At 39.7% G+C, this 19674-nt stretch overlaps 1 protein-coding gene across 2 annotated transcripts in view; it reads left to right on the forward strand.

The window, feature by feature from the left end:
* Nucleotides 1-19674, forward strand: part of PLPPR1 (phospholipid phosphatase related 1) — a 464080-nt gene that overhangs the window by 154763 nt on the left and 289643 nt on the right. The gene's annotated exons all lie outside the window — the stretch shown is intronic.

Genomic DNA, 19674 nt, shown 5'->3' on the forward strand with positions numbered 1-19674 from the left:
GGTGTGCAGGCGGGGGCGCCCTGCAGGTAGCTGATGCCAAGTCCTCCCACCCGGGCGCGGGTTGGGATTTCTCACCCCAAGCTGTAAGCGTTGCCATTGATTTTCTCTCAGGCATGGGCACCTGGCATCCTTCCCTTCCACCCCTCTGCGCCCTAGGCGCATAGTGGGGTGTGTGTGTGTGGTGGTGGTGGGATGTCACCTGGAAAATTGGACGGGCAGCCTTCGGCTTTCTGATTGAGCTCTAGTGCCAAAGACGCCGGGGTAAGGCTCGGGTCAGTGCAGGGATAAATGATGAGTTACTGAAAGGCTTGCCATAATCACCTCCTAGAAACGCAGGGAGCCAGGATCTCTCCTCCCGGGGGAAGGTGCTGTCTTCATGCACACCACGCGGCAGCGCTGGGAGCTGGACAGGGGTTGCTGTGGCGGTGGCGGCGGCAGTGGGAAGCCGGGTCTTTATCCTCCCCCAACCCATTTCCGAAGGGTTTTATGACACGCACGTGTGGAATATGTGGAGGATTCTGGGTTATTATTTTTCTTTGTGGGGATGTCTTTTCCTTTCAACCTCTTTCCTGGGAGAGATTCTCTGCTGTCTGCTGTCTAGTTGGTGGACAGGCACGGTTCTGAATATCTCTTTGGTCCAATGGAAAAGGTCCTGAGAAAAAGATTTCCTAAAATGCCAGTCCCACAGGGGAGGGATTTCAGTGTGCAGTGCACCCGCTGCACCCGGGAAAAGCGTCAAATCGAATGGCCTTTTGAAACAGCGGAGACTGGGTCAGTGTGTGAGGAGTCCAAGACTGGGACAAAGGGAGATAGAAGAGGGACAGATAATGGTCACTTAGGAGAGGTGTGACTAGAAGCCAATAAATGCAGGAAGAGGTTGACTGGAGGGAGGTGTTCTGCAGCCTTCACTGAATTCCTGTGCCCCTTCTATGTGTGTGGTTGGCAGCGCCTAATCCTCTGGTGGGAATCTAGTTTTGAGCTTGCTAGAATGTCACATCTGGAGCGTAAAAGACTTCATTATTCCTGAGATAACGTGTAACATACTTACAAATTAGTTGTTTAGGTGTAGAGTCTCCTGTGAAAGTTTCTCCACCTTCACATGTTGTTTGTACCTGGAAGGTGGGATGGGCAGACAGGTATATTTTTGGCTTTTGTGCACGTGGGGAACCTTGGATTTTTAGGAAAAATCCAAGTGGAAAAGTGTGGGGGGAATCTGGCAGCCAAGCTGATGCAGACAGAAGTAAACTCTGGAAGCTCAGATCCAGTACTTATGACTGCTGCTCCTCATCAGGGGGGGTTCTCTTCACTTTGAGATGACAGGTTGGGGCATCTCTCTGCTGCTTGGGATGGGGATCTTTTTATCTTTAACATTTTGTGACTTCTTTGAAGTGGGAAGAAGCATGATATTCGTGAGGTTAATTGAGAAACACTTATGAAAGTGATCTTGACTCATAAGTCAGCATAACTGAAGGTGAAGAGTGTTTTTTGAGAAAGAAAAATGCAAAGAGGGGAATTGGGAAAGGGATGCTTGTTATTAAAATAGCTCTGTTTTTATGATTTTTAAAGGTATTCAGTAAGATAGAAATCTGAGCTTCTTATTTTCAAATAACAAGTGAAGTAGAGACCTTTCCAGGAATATTTTCAAGTGAAATTGGCATAGAGAGGATTTAAATATGATTGTCAGCATATGTCCTTTTTATCCCATGGTGAACACGCTCATCATTTTCTTTGAAATCTTTGAAAACCTTGGCAAGAAAAGATCAAGAATATTTTTTGCTTTTACTAGAGCTCTTTATTTGCTTTGTTACTGTATATTTCCTCTTCCTTCATCTGCAAGATCAATTTATTTTGATTATACTCAGATTCCATTTACAAGCATTTATTGACCACCTATCCTGTATTTAGCATTGTAAGTCATATAAAACATGTAACATCATTCTGTCCCTCAAAGTGTTTATGATCTAGTTGTAAATACAAAAAGAACACACATGAAATAGAAAGCAGGATACTTCTATATTGTACTATGAGATCTTAATGTGTATGCTGTATACTCCATCCCCTCCTTCTAGATTTTCTCAACATTCAGGAAACATGTATAAGCACTTGTTATGTGCTAGAGGCTGGCAAAAAAGGCAAGAAAGTAAAAAGTAAAAAAATGGTCCCAGGCATTGAGGAAACAGGTATTTAACTATGATTTAATCTGATTAACTGCTATAACTGTAGGATAAACCATGTGCCAATAGTTCAGGCATGAAAGTAATTTTTTTCTTTCCCAGGAGGATGTGAGCAGGTGATCTTTGAGAAAAATGATTAGTCTTTTACCAGGTAGGAAAGGATAGAAAGGACATTCCAGGCAGAGAAAATATTTGAGAATGCCTTATCAAAAATATCTGATAAGTTAGGGTGACAATAAGCCATCTCATGTGGTTAGTGCCATCGAGGGTGAACAGCACCTGGGTGACACCAATTAACAACTAGTGCTATGGAGTCAGTTTTTCAGAGAGATATGCCCAGAATGCTGTGGAAGCACAAAGGGAGGGCATCAAACTCAAGGAGGGTAAGAAGATCAAGAAGGTTTCTCAGAGAACTTGACATGAGCTGAGTCTTGAACGAGGACAAGGAGAAAAGAAGGGCTTTCCAGGCAGAAATATCTCTGTAAGGCCTGGAAGTAGTTCTGTGTGGCTGTAGCAGGAGATGTGGGTTCTTAGCTCCCTGCAGTGGCACAACATCAAGCAAGAGACACAAGCAGCAATCAAGTGTGAATGACACTATCCAAGCATAAGAGCTTCCATTTTATGGGAAAGGCCAGGGGCATTTGTTTGAAAGTTGAGAAAGTTTGAGACATAATCAGATTTGCATTAGAGAATGATGGCTGCAACCACAGTGTGGAGGATGACTTGGAGGTGGTGAGACTGAAGGCAGGGAACTTATTATGGAAATATAGATGTTAAATGATGAGGGTGGTGGCAGTAGGGGTGGACAAAAGGAGATGTTTCTGAAAGACAAGTGAAGAAAGTAAAGCCTGCTAATCTAAGAAGGGCCTTCCTTCTTCTATGTGCTCCAGTATCACCTTGTTCTTCTGCATTCACTTTTATAGCTGCCTTTTTTGCATTGTGAGAGTGAAACATTCACAGTGGCATTACCAGCATTTAGCACAGGCCTGGTATGGAGAGGGGACCCAATAAATATTTGTCGAATGAATCGTTAAATAAACAAATGAGAAACCCAGCCATGAGGTGATGATTCCTGCATTAGAACGGAAGATAAATCATGACTTCCACTTCTCCAAGGTGATCAACTGACTTGGAGGTCAGTGTTAAAACGTGCCAGGAGGACACAAATCAAAACAAAAAATGCATTTTCTCAGCTGCCTCTATTAAGAAGAACTGTACTCTGAAGTGCCACTAGGAAAAAGCAGCATGGCATTTTTTTTATATTTAAAAAATGAGATCATCACTGTATCTTGGAAGCAACAGCATTTAGCACAGTTCCTGATACTTGGTAGGATGGCAGTGTATGTAAATTTCCTTTTCCTCCATTGTTGTCAGAATTTCCTGATTTAATATACTTTGGGAAAACTTTAAAAATACTCTGCACCAGAGAGTTCATAAGGATCTCATTTAAAGAGCCCATAGCATCTTGGCATCCTGGAATGAGGGCCAGATCATCTGTGTTCCAGCCATCAACACTGCAGACCCAGGAAGTAGATTCTTTACTGAACCAAGCCCAAACATGTTGAATTTCAGTCTGAAAATGCCAATAAAAGATAGCAGAATGGAGAAAAAGACATAGAGTTTGTTTTTAAATTGACTACAGGGGGTGCAACAGAAGGCAAATCAAAGATAGCACTTTGGGTTTGACCGTTGGTAGCTGGATTGATGGTGACAGAGGGATGGGGAAAGAGTTTAGCTCAGGAAAGTAAAAAGCTTAATGCTGTTTTGTAGAAATTGATTTCGGGGGTGACACCAGAACATCTTGGAAAGCGTTAGTACGGATCCCAGCATCTAGTAAGATTTCATAGTAAATGCCAACTACTATTTTCTATTAGAGAAGAAGATGGGAAGAGGAGGAGAGCATAGAGCCAAAAACTGAATTTCAGCATTTAGCAAAATTTAGGGATTAAGGAGATAAATAAGCCCCAGGAAAGAGCATAGGAAGTGAATACTCAGACAAGAAGGAAAAGAACTGGTAAGAAAGCAAAAGCTTCAGAATCAGGAGGAGTGCTCAGACTTCACAGAAGCAGTCCCAGCTGTGCCAGGACTTGTTTAAGTGCCTCCACGTGGAATCCTACTTAATGTCTACAACACCTTACAGCTGAGGCAGCTGAAACAGAGAGGTCCCAGTAGCTTGTCCATAGCTACCAAATTACGAAGTATCAGTCAGGTCTCAAAGCCCATTTTCATAATTGTATAAGCAGTTTCCACTCATCAAATGTATAAATTACCAGGATGATTTTAAGTGAGGGGAGTTTGAAAAGGTTGAAAGTAGGAAACTGAAAAAGGACAATGAAAATGAGTTTTCTGGTGACCATGAGGAAGGCAATCTTAGTACAGCAGTGTGCTCAGAAACCATTTCAGAGAGTTCAGTGGGGAATGAGAAGAAAAAACCAAATCAAACCAAACAACAACAACAAAAAACCCCTTGCAATGCATAACTGTCAGCCATTTATGAAGTCCAGCAGGAAAAAGAGTTATGGGGCTGTAGGTATAGGGAGAAGGTACAGTGAGTCTCAAGTACAGGTTTTATTAAGGCGGAGCAGATGGAACAAACTAGTGTCTAAGAAAAAAGGATTTGGGAAATGAGAGCAGGAGAGGAGAGAGGGAGAAAGGACGCCTTTCCCCAAGAGCATGGAAAGATAGATTTGAGGACAGATACAGAAGATGCTCTTCTCCCCCACAACTAGATGACTGAAGTAAGTTCTCTGAAGCTCAGAGAATTCAGATCCTTGAGTGTCCTGGAAACTTAAGGAGCCTCTGAGTGCCGTACCTCAGTGGTGCCACTTGGGTATGTAGACTGATGAGCCTGACTTGTTTATGTCGCGCAGTGGTTGAGAGCCCAGACTCTAGAGTTGGACAGGCTGTTAAGCTGAATTAATTCTGAATTAATTCAGAAATCTAAATTAATTGAATTCTTAGTTCTGGCTCTGCCACTTATCAGCTGTGCAACTTTGGGCACATGGTTTACCTCTCTGTGCTTTCGATTACTCCTGCTTTTAAGATGGAGCAATACTAGCACCCATTGCAGAGAATTGTGAGGATTGGCTGAGTTACTTGTAAAGCTTGGACAGAGTAAGCACTCAGTAAATGGAGAGTATTGTGTGTGATAGCAGGGAGGCTAAAAACATAAAGCTTTGACTTTATGCTCAGGACTCGAGAGATGGTGTGCTTTTGCATTCATTAAAACATTTTTTTGGGGGGATGGTTATAAATAGCTGGCTTGGAGCCTGTTTTCCTAAGTGCAGAAATTAAATCAGCAGACACAAATATGTCAGGAGCAGACCAGCTCGGCTGTCATAAGCCTAGGTTGAGTAGACATGTGCTGGGAGTACCTGCCAATAACACTTGCCTAGTTGCCCACTTCTCACACCTGCCTGGGGAAGATGAAAGTTTACTTGCTTTTAGGCTGGTCTTTGCACCTTCAGCCTCATAGGCATCACACAACAGGGACTTAGCTGTTTAGCAGATTGTTTTGGGGAAATTGCTACTTATATTAATAACAGCACCTCTTTGGTACTGGGGTTGTAAACCGTAAATATCTCAGATGTGAGATTTACAACATTCTGTAGGAAATTAAATGCCTCCCTTCTTCATGGAAAAATCTGTCATGTGTTCTAAAATACAGTCCCAGTGGATGTGGAAACCCTGTCATCTGGCTATTTGGCAGCAGGGCAGGAACTGCAACCCAGGTTTGATTCATAACTTTGTGTTCTTTGCATTACACTCTGGCAAATACTATTACTATGCTGTAATCAAAGACTTTTCCCCCCTATCCATCCTATTCATGTTTCAGCCAAGCTAAACTTCTTACAGTTACCCCAATGAGATTTTGCTTTTTTAACTTCAGGCCTTTGGCCATGCTGTTACCTCTTTCTGGAATTCCATCCCTGCCCTCCCCTAACTCCTTTGAGTTTTTAGGTCAGAGTCACTTTCTAGCAAAGTTGCCCTGACCTCTTAACACTAAGGTTTGTCTTCTCTTTCTATGTGTTTCAGTAGTCCCCAACTTTGTATTTTTTGTGCCTAACCTAGTGCTTGGCATATAGTAAGTGTTCAGTAACATTTTTGATTAAATAACTGGATGAATTATTGAACTAACTTGTCCTTGTGAGTCATTGATGATGCTTCAAATAAAGCAACTTCATATTATAGAAAATCATTGAATTGTCCCAAGTTCAAAGGTTCATTAAAAGTTACCTAATCAGACTTTCAAGTGAAATGACACAGGAAACTGAGAACTGAGGGACTGCAGCAACTTGCCTGAGGCTTTTGCTTACTGTAGCTAAGTGATGTCGGAACTGAGGCCAGAACTCCTGCATTCTGATTTGAGACCCAGATTCTGCCCAGGGCTGGGATGAGGGAGGGGTGAGAGAAGCAAATGCAGCTTTGGTTCCTGACTTTATTTAATATTTTATATTGTGTTCCTCATGGAATGCTGCATTATGATTTCTTAAAATGTTGCATTAAAATACTGTTTATCTTGATTGCTGAGTTTTTTGGAAGACCTTAAATTGTGTGCCCAGTGCAAGTGCCTCACTCCTCTGACCCTAGTCTCAGCCCTGCCCTTTCCACAAAGGATACATCCTAGCTTTCCAACACTGGTGTAAACATGCAGGAACAGTGTGTATGGCAGGGGTCCCGATTGAAAATATTGAAGGAAACACCATTCATCATGGTGGTATTAGCTGCTAATAAACATTTCATGACCTGGCTAATCTTCTAGTCAATAAACATTATATTTACAGTGTAAAAGCAAGGCCAAAAGGTACAAATAAAAACTGAATAAGAGCTCTATCTGCCTATCATCTATCTACTTATCTCTTTGTCTCAGGGCTAGAGGAAAATGTAAAGATCATATAGACTAGTCTTTCATTTATAATGTAGTTATTACAATACTTCATATTTTTGAGTTTTTAAGACCCAAGATAAAAACGAGAAGAAAACTATTCCACTTGTAAACTTAGCTGGTCTTGGCTTATGGCACTGCTGGCCTGATTTGAAGATTCGAGGTCAGAAGGTAGAATGACAGAGTTTGGAAAGTAGATGACAGAGCTTGGCTATTTCTGCCAAAAAAAAAAAAAAAAAAAAAAATGAGAGAGAGAAAAGGAAAAGAAGCATGAATGGCAAAGATAAAAAGAGACAGACAAAACACATTTTGAGTGGGTCTCCTATGTACCATACAAGCTACTACTATGGATTATTAACCTCTGTAACACACTGGAAAATAGGCATCAGTATCCCCATTGACAGTTGAATAAACCAAGTCTCAGAAAACTGAATTAGCTTACCTAAACTCTTAAAGCTAGACTAGACCTCTGGACTGAAAACCTGGTCTGAGCCCAAACCTACGCTTATCCCATTTAATCCTTCTGATTCTCAAAGGTATAGAGTTTCTGATCACTCCATAACTCTCTTGCCACCCATGATGCCCTGAAGCCACAGACGAGAGCCTCAGCAGCTTGTCCCTGTTAACTGGATGGGAAGTCAGCAGTCGGTTTCACATCCTGCTGTTATTTCCTCCTTATATGTTACATTTATCTTTTTGCATTCATCAATAACAACAGAGAGAACTGTATACACATAAGAAATAAATCCCCTCTTTGTGTGAATGCTATAATTTTTGCATGACATGAAAGCCCATATTTTTCTTCCATTATGTTAGAAAGAGCTTTGTCTTTGGGTATATGGCATCAGGTGTTCTAGAAATGATTACAGACAGAGGCTGAAAAAAGTGATCATATTTACTGGAGCAAATCTGTCACAATGAAGGGTGATGTGTTTGCATGACTGTCTGTCAAGGGGTTCTGGGGTGCCCTTTTTATTGAGATTTCTGATGAGTAGCATGGAGGAGTGACCTCCCCCACCAACATTTAGATTTCATGAAATACATAATCAAGTGGAATCAGATACAATTAACAAGAATACTATCTGGGTGAGAGTATGGCTGTTCAGCTCAGCTGCTCTGTAAGCCAAACCTGCTTTATCATTTTCCCATCTCCCAGCCTTTGCTAGCTATCACTTCCAGGCAACCCACACACTCAAATGCTCTAATAATCAGCCCACAGCCTTCCCTCCTGGGGGTCACAGGAACTAAAAAAAAGAAAGACCTTTTCATTCACACTTGTATTAACTGGAAAGAAACATTATCTCCCTGTATTTTTTTTTTCCTGCAGTGTAAAAGCAAGAAAGTATATTTAGGCTTGAGACAATCTTTTGGGTCTAGTGTTTTTTGAATGAGTTGACATGTAACGTGTGACACAAACAGTTCCTGGCCAGGCTGGTTGGAAACACTTAAAATGTTTTAGCAATTAAAAAATGAATTAAACTAATTATACATGTATTATGATAAAATTCAAAATTTAGATATAATGAGGTGCTTAGTGTAGAAAGTAAATATCACTCTTATTTCTGCCCTAATCTCTTTCCCAGAAAACCACTGTCAATTGTTTGGTGTATGTTTCTTCAACTTTTTTGATCCATTAACAATTTACATTTTTTTATAAAGATAGGATTATACTTTATATATTATTTTACTATTATTTAGCTATAATTTCAAATAGAAACAATTTATTTTCATTAAAAATATTTGGTAAAAATTACTATTATATGAGATGGATGAATGCTGCTTTCCATATTAAAATAGAGCTCAGTTGATATATCTTAGTGTCCTTTGACCATCAGCCCTCATATGTATTCAGTCATTGAACAAATATTTTTTCTGAGCTTCTTTGAGAAGCTACCAACTATACAATGTGTTTTGGAAAAGTTCACGTTCTAGAAAGAGAAAAATTTAATGAGAGGACTTAATAAATGGCAAAAGCTGTAAATTCTCCTTGATTCACAGAATTGCTTGAAGGGATATTCTGTTCCTATTGTCTTATTTTTCTAGATAAGAAAGTTGAAGTCTGTTAAGGTTAAATGATTTGTCCAGGGTTCCACAACTGGTGATTGAAAAGGCTGGGATAACAGGCAGTTTCCAGCCTGTTAAGCCAGTGCCGATTTCATTACACTTGACTGCAAGACAACCCCCATATCAAGAAGAGGGAGCAAGGGAACTCCACAAATACTAGCATGAGCAACGAATTTCTGGCACATTGAAATTCATGCCTTATGTAACTGCCGTTACCCACAAACGTTGCAGAGATTGCTTCCCTATCCTCCCACCCATCCCTAGCCATATATCCCCTAACTGCATTCCATCTTCTCCTCCTCCATGACCTGATAGTCTCACATTAGAATACCACTTTGAAGTTAGACAATAATCAGTTGTAATATTGAGATCAGGTGATGCCCATGTTACCTAGGGAGAGAGTTCATCTGTAAACATATTGGTAGAGATTTATTTTTCAGTTTAGCTTCTTGCCATCTTGAACCTTAAGGAATGAATTCCAAAATAAATGCATGTTACCTACTAATTTTAATCAAGTCATGAAGTCTTTCCATCTTAAAATAGAGCTCAGTTGATGAATCTTAGAGTCCTTTGGCCATCAGTCCTCAGGTGTATTCAATTATCGTACAAATATTTTTTTCTGAGTTCCTTCGAGGAGCTACCAGCTATACAATGTACTTGAAACTTTCACAATCTAGCAAGAGAGAAAAATAATGAGAGGACTTAATAATCAAGTCATGAAGTTAGTCATACTCACCAATGGTTTTGCTCCGTGATGACAGCATAAGTAGATTCTTATTCTGATTCTTATTCTGATTCTTAAATGCTCTAGAGCTTGGACTGGAGCATCATATGGAAGTAGTTTCTAGGCTGAGCTCTGACATCCACCAGCTTTGTGATGTTAATGCCAATTCCTTACTCTTATTGTCTTAGATCTTTCTTCTGTGAGATGGAGATAATAAAAGTACCCCTCCCACAGAGATTTTTTGTGAGATAAATAAATTACTTGCCTTAACACAGTCTACAACATGACCAATGAAACTGTAGCTACTATTATCATTTATTATTTGTGTTATAACCATGACATAAAGCTATAAGGGCTATACACTTGATTTAGCCCTTAGAACCGAACCACTTAGATGTCAAGCTTTAAAATACTGAATAACACTCTTACTTTCGGTATTAGACCATCTTCATACTGCTGATAAAGACATACCTGAGACTGGGCAATTTACAGAGGAAAGAAGTTTAATGGAGAACTCACAGTTCTCTGTGGCTGAAGAAACCTCACAGTCATGGCAGAAGGTAAGGAGAAGCAAGTCACATCTTACATGGATGGCGGCAGGAAAAGAGAGCTTGTACAGGGAAACTCCTGCTTTTTTTAAACCATCAGATCTCATGAGACTCATTAACTATCATGAGAACAGCACAGGAAAAGCCTGCTTTCATAATTCAGTCACTTTCCACCTGGTTCCTCCCATGACACGTGGAAATTGTGGGAGATACAATTCAAGAAGAGCTTTGGGTGGGGACACAGCCAAACCATATCATCTCCTTTAAAAAAAAAATTGAAACTTAAACCAGAAAACTTTATCAAGTCTTTTGTAGAATGTCATCTTTAGCTGCTGCTGATCCATGAATGGTAGAAATCAGAAGCATAGGAAGAGGTGGGAAAATGAAAGAATTTGATCAATACATCAAAACTTTGCTTTAAAAATTAAATTCCAGCCCTCTTTCTCTGCATGATTTTATTTTCATGCAAATGCTTGGGAATTGATGATAATGTCTACCTTTCTCAAACATAAAGACAGCATCATAATCACTATGAGTTTAATATGTTTTTCAAGTCTCATTTGCCTTAATTATATGGATAGGTTACCTGGATGTAGACACATATATATGCTTGCACAGAATCATGGAACTGAAGTGTGAATGGCAGGAGTCCCAGCCACCCACTCAGTGCTGGAGTCTCTTTTTTCATACTATGTAACAAGAAACTGTCCAGCCTCTCCTTTTTGGCATCAGGGCTCCATTTCTTCCCCTTGTTGGTGACTGTAATGGATGTATCCAAGATAGAAGCTGATTGGGTCTGAGCTGTGAGTGACCAGGATCTCGAGAGTTGTTCATTAAACATCCTAAACATACCTTCATCTCAGGGTCTTTGCACTTGGTGTTAGCTCAGTCTAGAATGCCTGTTCTGCAAAAATTTGAATGTCTCCCTTTCCCACTACCTCATACATCATCAAGTATCATCACTTGATGACAAGCCTCCCCTCATAACTATCTAAAACATGCAGCCTATTAATCTTTAACTCTTTACTCTGATTTACATTTCTTCATAGTATTGATAAGTGCCTTAGTATTCATATGTCTGTTTACTTATTTGTGACCAGCCTCCTCCTACTATGATAGCATCATAAGATGAAGAACTCTTTTGTCTCTAAGACCTAGAAGAGTACCTGTCACACTCTATAAATTTAATTAAAATGTATTAGATAAATGAACAAAAGAAAACGTTATTAGCCTCTTGAGAATGGATTTAAGAAACCTGTAGCAATCATTAGATCAGAAAGGCAGGAGAGCAAGAGAACATCTAAAAATGTGACATTAGCTCCAGAGACACCGAATGGGGGAGATCTGTGAATACATAGTGCAAAATGGCACCCAGTGTAGGGGCTTGGTCCCAGAGGGCAGCTCTCAGTGAGGCAGAGGTGCCTCAGCTGCAACCACTGGCTCTCAGATACATGGAGCTCTGGTAGTTGGGGCATATGCCAGAAAGCTTAGTTATGCATACAAGTCCATTTCACTGTGGAACCTTGCAACATTAAAACATGCTTCCTGATGGAGCTGAATTCTGCCTCCCTTTAGCTACTTGATGGAAGGTGGCCAGGTAAAGGGGGTGCAATTTGTATGGAAGAAGATGAAATTAAGTGGTACCCATAGAAATAAAACTCTATAGTAATATAAAGACTCATTTGTATAGTGCTACAAGAAAAAAGCAAATGGAACACAGATTAAGAAATTAAGGTGAGAAAATGCCTTTGGAAAACTAAAACTATTTAGGACATATATATTCTAATTTCTATATGTGTACTGTTATTGAGGAAACACAAATTTGTATGGGAAATCTAGCTATCTTGAGAGCCTTAAATGTGGGTTTACCTCTGGCTACTAGGTTTGGTTCTGCGTGAAATGCTGACAGGTGTTCTTATATGGTTTGTTGTAGTCTTTGTGGTCTAGGGTACAGCAGCCAGAGGCAACTCTGTGGAGGACTTTGGGATCATAAAGAAGCTTTGGACTACTTGAAGCTGTGCCTGGAGTCCCTCCTGGGGAAACTGTGTAAGGTGTGGCAGTGTTGCCTGATAAACATGAGTCTGAGTGTCTGACTCTGTATTTCCTTGGAGAGCAATTATTGAAGGTTTTATGGTTCTCTTGCTTGGAACAGAAGTTTTTACTCACTTAAATTCCGACTACATGGAAAAATGTACTAAACCAACGGAAAGGAAATGTAAAATTCTTGGAAAGAGTAACCATGTTAAAAGAGAATATGATGGCCTAGACTCTTAAAAGGTATTAGCCTCTATAAGTGTCATCAGGAAAAGTATGTCTGGTGGGAGATGGGGAAAAGCTAACTGTACACCTCTAGAGAAAGTACAGTTTATAGAAGAAGAACTGTGAGAAGAGAAACTTAATCATTCAGCACTGGGTGAATGGATTTCCTGACATTACAAGAAGGGTAAAGTCACTAGAGAATAAATCAGAATTTATCAGATAATTGGTAGCTTTTTCAAACAGAGCATTTGGAAAAGAGAACACCACATATCTTGTTTCATCAAATGATGAGCCTTCATCCAGGAGAGAAGTCTTTCCCCTCACTCCCAAACTCTAATTTCCTTAGCTGCAAGTTTTTGTTCATTTAGGTGTTTTCTTGAATTCAAGATTAGTTGTTGTGGATCCAAGGAGACAGTTGCTGAGACTAGGGTTTCTTTTTCCTCTTGTTCATTCAGAAAGCATTTACTAATCACCCCAAGGACACTTCTTTCTGTCTAGGAATTTGCCTGGCCTACCAGATCTTCTATAGCCAAGAGACTATCTGCTAGATTCCCCCTCACCCCATGCTGGACAGCATCCTGAAATAATGGTGGGTTACCTGCCAGGGTAGATTCAGCTTTCAAAGAGACCTGCTGCTGAACATCTGGAACCATAGCAAGAGACTTGAGAGCTTTTCTTTTTCTTCAAAGATAATTCTGTTTTTTATTTCTTGATTTGAGTTTAAGGAATTGCTATAACTTAAGTGATTATGCTTTTGACCAAAAGAAAGTTTAATGAAATTGTAACTCCCAGATTAATATTCCATAAATTAGAGTGATTTAAACATTTTAAAAATGTGAATTAAAGATAACTGTTTGATTATTAGAGGTGATAAAAACACATACTTTGCCTTATCAGTCACTTCATGTGGACTTCACTCAGGAAAATTTCTCCTCTGACTTTTCCTCAGTCGTTTACCCCTTTTCTCCAGAGCTGCTTTCCCTTTGCATTTTTTTTTTCCCATTCGTTTTTGGGGAACAGGTGGTATTTGGTTACATGAGTAAGTTCTTTCGTGATGATTCTGGTGTGCCCATCACCAGAGCAGTATACACTGAACCCAGTTTGTAGCCTTTTATCCCTCACCACTTTCCCACCCTTTCCCTCTGAGTCCCCAAGGTCTATTTTATCATTCTTATGCCTTTGCTTTCTCATAGTTTAGCTCCCACTTATAAGTGAGAACATACGACGTTTGGTTTTCCATTCCTGAGTTACTTCACTTAATATAATAGTCTCCAATCCCATATAGGTTGCTGCAAATGCCATTATTTCCTTCCTTTTTATGGTTGAATAGTATTCCATCATATATATCACAGTTTCTTTATCTACTCATTGACTAATGGGCATTTGGGCTGGTTCTACATTTTTGCAACTGTGAATTTTGCTGCTATAAACATGTTTGTGCAAGTATCTATTTTGTATAATGATTTATATTCCTCTGGGTGGTTACTCGGTAGTGAGATTGCTGGATCAAATGGTAGTTCTACTTTTAGTTTTTTAAGGAACCTCCACACTGTTTTCCATAGTGGTTGTACTAGTTTAGACTCCCACCAGCAGTGTAGAAGTGTTCCTTTTTCACTGCATTCACCCCAACATCTGTTTTTTAATTATTTTTGATAATGACCATTCTTGAGGGAGTAAGGCTGCTATCACATTGTGGTTTTGATTTGCATTTCCCTAATCACTAGTGATGTTGAGCGTTTTTTCATGTTTGTTGGCCATCATCTTCTAGACGTTGGTTTAGGCAAAGATTTCATCACCAAGAACCCAAAAGCAAATGCAACAAAAACAAAGATAAATAGGTGGGACTTAATTAAACTGAAGAGCTTTTGCATGGCAAAAGGAATAGTCGGCAGAGTAAACCGGCAGCCCAAGAGTGAGAGAAAATCTTCACACTCTATACATCTGACAAAGGACTAATATCCAGAATCTACAAGGAACTCAAACAAATTAGCAAGAAAAACATCCCATCAAAAAGTGGGCTTAGGACATGAACAGATAATTCTCCCTTTGCATTTGTATTTGTCTGCTCTCTTGCGTGTTTTGGGCAGCCCTTCCTGCTGACTCCTGCTGCGTGATCCCCACACTCTCCCCCAGGCAACTTTTCTACATGAGCCTGTGAAAGAGAACACAGAAACCATTTGGAAATGATAGTGTGCTGTAAAAAGTGTGAGACTTCTGTCAAAAGTTCTGAGTGTGAGCCTTACTTCTGGCTTATTCACTGTGCAGCTGAGAATTTTCTTAACCTCTCTGAGATTTAATTGCTTCATTTGTAAAATGAAAACAAGGGTAACTCAAAGAGAATTGTTTTGAGATAATGTATTGGAGGGTAAATTTTAAAATTCTGCACAAGTACTCATTATTAATATATTGTTACTCATTTAGCACCATCATTTTATAGAAAATGAAGGGAGATGAAGTAACTCTTCCAGCATTGTGAAGCTCAAATTTTTACTGTTCATTTTTCAATTGAAAACCAAAGCATGTAGTATGAATCAGATGGAAATGCATGTGCTGGCTGAGGAGATAAATCACACTAGGATCAGATGTGTTTTTCTTTGATGTATCTAGGAAGTATTTTACGGTAAACAGAGCACACGTTTGGCATTCATACAGGGAATCTCTTTACCTAATTAGCCCCAATTACTTACTTAAGGGTATTAAGTGATGTGCTTACTATGTTCCCTTCTTAATATGAGGACTATCTGAGAGCATGTGGAGGAGTTGAGAGGATTCTTGGCCTTGATTTTAAAACTGGATGGGTACAGAGGGGGCCGCTTGCAAAAGATGAAAATGGAAAGGGTCAAGGGAGCAGGGGTCTGAGCTGATCCAGAAGGAATCAGCTATGTCAAAACTACTGAGAATAGAAGCACCAAGGTCTTGCCAGACAGCTGTATGGTTTGAAAGCACCAAACTTAGTGCTAAAAGAAGGATCTCAATGCCCTTGACCTCTGTAGAACTTGAAGCAGCTCAAGCCATTTTGACCCGAATTACTAGGAAAATTCAACTAGATGAATAGTCTAGATAGCATCTAAACAGGCTGATGGGGGTCTTGGCAGTTAGGCAGTGGTTGAAACTAGACACATTCCTGTTCTTTGATTTATTCAATGTATTTTAAGTATGTAGTAGATATTTGTGGAATGGGTGAGTGAATGGAAGTGTAATGAGTAAGTGAACCAAAAGAGCAATGAATACATGGAATGACTCTGAGCTTCTGAGAGTTGGAAGCTAGATGCCTAATTGGCAATAGGTGGGGAGAAAATGAGCCAAAAATGCACTAGATTAGAGATTGGAAATGATTGCTCTAAAGAAGCATATTTTAGCAAGACAGGATCAGATAAGAGGCTGGCCCCAAAGCTGTACAAGCCATGAGTGATAACACCACCTGATGTTTGATGAGTTTTTAGTATCTTTGCACTGCCTTGTGGACATGGTATAGGCTAATATGAAGAGCTTGGGCCCTGGAATCCACCAGATGATTTTAAGTTCTCATTTACTAGCTTTGACATGGGAAAGATAGCTAACCTCTCTAATCTTCAATTTCCCATTGAAAAATGGGCTTATAATACCTACCACAGATGACTGTTGTGAGGAGCATCTGAGCTGTCTGTGAATCTCTGGCACATTGTTCATTCTCAATGGATATCAGTTGCCTTCCCCTTTCCTTGATCTTGGATTACAGAAAATATCAGCAACATCCTCCAGATACAGACATGTTAAAAATCAACAAAAACTCACAGCTTCTTCCAAAATTACAGAAATTTATATTAACTAACCAACACTGGTTTACTCCACAAAATTCACATACACATTCTAACGCATGTATGTTTTTGTAGGTACACTGCACTGAGACCCTACTAAACACAAACTACTCTATCTGTTGCTGTGTGTGGACTTCACCCAGGATGGTTTGTCTTTGACATTTTCCCAGTTTTGTGCCTGTTTTTTTTTCAGAGCTACTTTTCCCTTGCCTTTGTCTTTGTCTACTCTCCTGCCCATTTTAGACAGCTCTTGTTGTTCTTAATGCATGATGCCCTCCCCCTCCCCTTGACAGTTTTACAGTTCATACTTCCCCTCCACCCCCGCCCAGAGCAACAGGAAAATTGTCAAATTGCATTCTTCCTTCTCCATCATCTGCTGCTATTTTTCTTTAACTCTTTAATTCTCAGAAAATCCAGTAAAACCTCATCTCTCAGTGTTTTATCAACTTTTATTCTCTTAGTTTATTCTTGCTGTTGTGAATTTCACAAATCCTTGTAATTGTTTTATTTTAATGCATTTATCTTGGTTAACTATCGCTATTAGTATATGGCCTTTAAAATGGAACTTAGTGAACCACCCCCTTCTTTGGTCACATTGATCTCTCTAGATCGGGGGTTGCCGGAGAAGAGGGTTGATTTTGGCATGAAACTGTTCTACCTCAGATCACCAGGCTTTAGATTCTCATAATGAGCACACAGCCTTGCATGCGCAGTTCAAATAGGATTCACAGTCTTATGAGAACCTAATGCCGCCGTAGATAATACATCTTTTCTTCTCCAGGAGAATCATTTATAGTTTTTTGAGTCTTATTTTTACTCTGAGACTCCCCTCCTCTCATATACAGACACTGAGTCCTTTTAACTATTTCTAGATTAAGGGATTTTGCCCCTTCTAGAAAGCTATTGCACTATTCCTCCTTGACAGTCAGGAACTCTCAAGTTTTGAGAATATCTTTCATACTTCCACATCACTGTTGATCAGAATTAGTTATAGAGTAATAATCTTCCTAATGGCTTCATTTGTCTACTGAGAAATAAAATCGTATAAAGGATGTTAAGGGTGTATCTGAGTATTGTGTGAAGGAAATTGTCTTTTAACCAGTTTGTAAACATTTGTCCTCAATACCTACTCTGCCACGTTGTGGTGCATATTCTGTGCTTTGTGTCAGGAACACACCATTCATTCCTTTCATTAGCCCAAGCAGTCTCCATTGTAACCTTACAATGGTATCACTTCAATTTCTCTCTCTTTTCATTTTCTCAGCTTCATGGTAGCCAGCACGAATCCACCCCCAGGTCTGAACCATGTGATTGCCTCACAATTTGATACTCGATACCTGTGCTTTTTACAAGTATACGCTTATAATGCTCATGCTGTAGTAGTCTGTTTAGAACACCTTCCTGTCTTTGAGCAGCCCTTCAATTTCGTTTTCTTCTCGATCCTTTTGATTACCGTCATGTTTCCTTTGCTCAGGCTACGGATCAAAGCTAAGGTATTGCTAAGATCTTTAGAAACTGAATCTTTAATGTTGAAGGAAGTGATTTAGCTCAGTAGCATCTTGTGGCTTTCCTCAAATACCGGTAGGTTGCTCTCAGCCTAGTCTATGGAAGGAACTAGAAAAAAAATGTGTTGACTGACCTAGTGAATCACATGCTCCTTTATCCCATTTGCCATGCTCAGGTGCCATTTGGGCCAACTTCATTTCTTCTTTTGCTGTGTCTTGAGAATTATGTCAGCAGAAATGTGCCAGAGAAACTGGTTCATAAATAGATCATTACTCATAGGGAGAGATGCCAAGTAGCCTTGTTCTGTGTCCAAGAAAACACTGGGGATCCTGAAAAGCAAAATGAAAAATGACAACCAAGTTCATCATTTCATTGGGAAGACAAAAGCATAGACATAAGACAGCATAATCCTTGATTCAGTGAACATTCCAGATAGGAGGTACCAGGCCTTCCCTGAGCTAATTAAAAGTCACAGGGATCCTAGAGCCCTTGGGCCTCTCAGAAACTGTGTTGACTTCTTACTGAGTCTCTTATATATTCCTACAAGATATCAGAGAAGAATACACCACTTTAGGTTGTAAGGCTATCCAGGAAATATGGGGCTTACAGTGAGATAGTAAATCATAATAAGTCAAAAATCCCTTTTCAGGAAAAGACTTCTTTTTCTTTAGGTAAAGCATAAAGATTAATGTGACACTGTCTCATTTCAGGGAGATTCACAGAAGCATTGATTTTATAATAGGAAACATGCACATCTCCTAATGCATTTGCATTGAATGAGCATACTTCAATAGCCACAATCCTCAGAGGCCAGGAAAAGTCTTGATTCAGAGCCATCATCTACAAGGTGGCTATTGACTAGTACCCATAGGCAATCATGCCTTAAAATACAGGAAGAGAATAGCACTCCATCTGGCATACAATGGGTTAATAAACATACTATCCAAAAGCATTACAAAATTATAAGAAATAGACAATATGAACATGAGCAAAGTGTGTAAACAAGAAACTTAGAAAATGCAAATAGTCAATATCATATCAAGGGAAGTTCAATTTCACTAATGGTTAGAGAAATAAAAGCTCAAGACACCATCTTGCAGCTATCAGATCAGTAAACAATTATAAAATATTGTTTTCATTGAGCACTGGCACTTGTGTGTGCCCCGTGTGTGGGAAAACACACTTTAAACACTGCCAATAGTTGTGTGAATTACTGTAATAGTTTTGAGATTTTATTGGCAAATATTTTCAAAATTAATAATGTGTGTACCTTTGCATTTAGTAATCCAACTTTGGGGAAGATATTCTAGAAAAATTAGGATATGGGGCCTGGTGCGGTGGCTCAAGCCTGTAATCCCAGCACTTTGGGAGGCTGAGGCGGGTGGATCATGAGATCAGGAGATCGAGACCATCCTGGTCAACATGGTGAAACCCCGTCTCTACTAAAAATACAAAAAATTAGCTGGGCATGGTGACGTGTGCCTGTAATCCTAGCTACTCAGGAGGCTGAGGCGGGAGAATTGCCTGAACCCAGGAGGTGGAGGTTGTGGTGAGCCAAGATCGCGCCATTGCACTCCAGCCTGGGTAACAAGAGCAAAACTCCTTCTTGGAAAAAAAAAAAAAAAAGAAAAATTAGGATATGAATATTTAAGGATGTATCTAGTGATATGGCATTTAGCAGCTAAAATCTGGAAAGTTGCCTGAATATTTAACAACA

Source organism: Saimiri boliviensis, chromosome 2, assembly GCF_048565385.1.
Source record: "Saimiri boliviensis isolate mSaiBol1 chromosome 2, mSaiBol1.pri, whole genome shotgun sequence".
Classification (NCBI taxonomy): Eukaryota; Metazoa; Chordata; class Mammalia; order Primates; family Cebidae; genus Saimiri; species Saimiri boliviensis.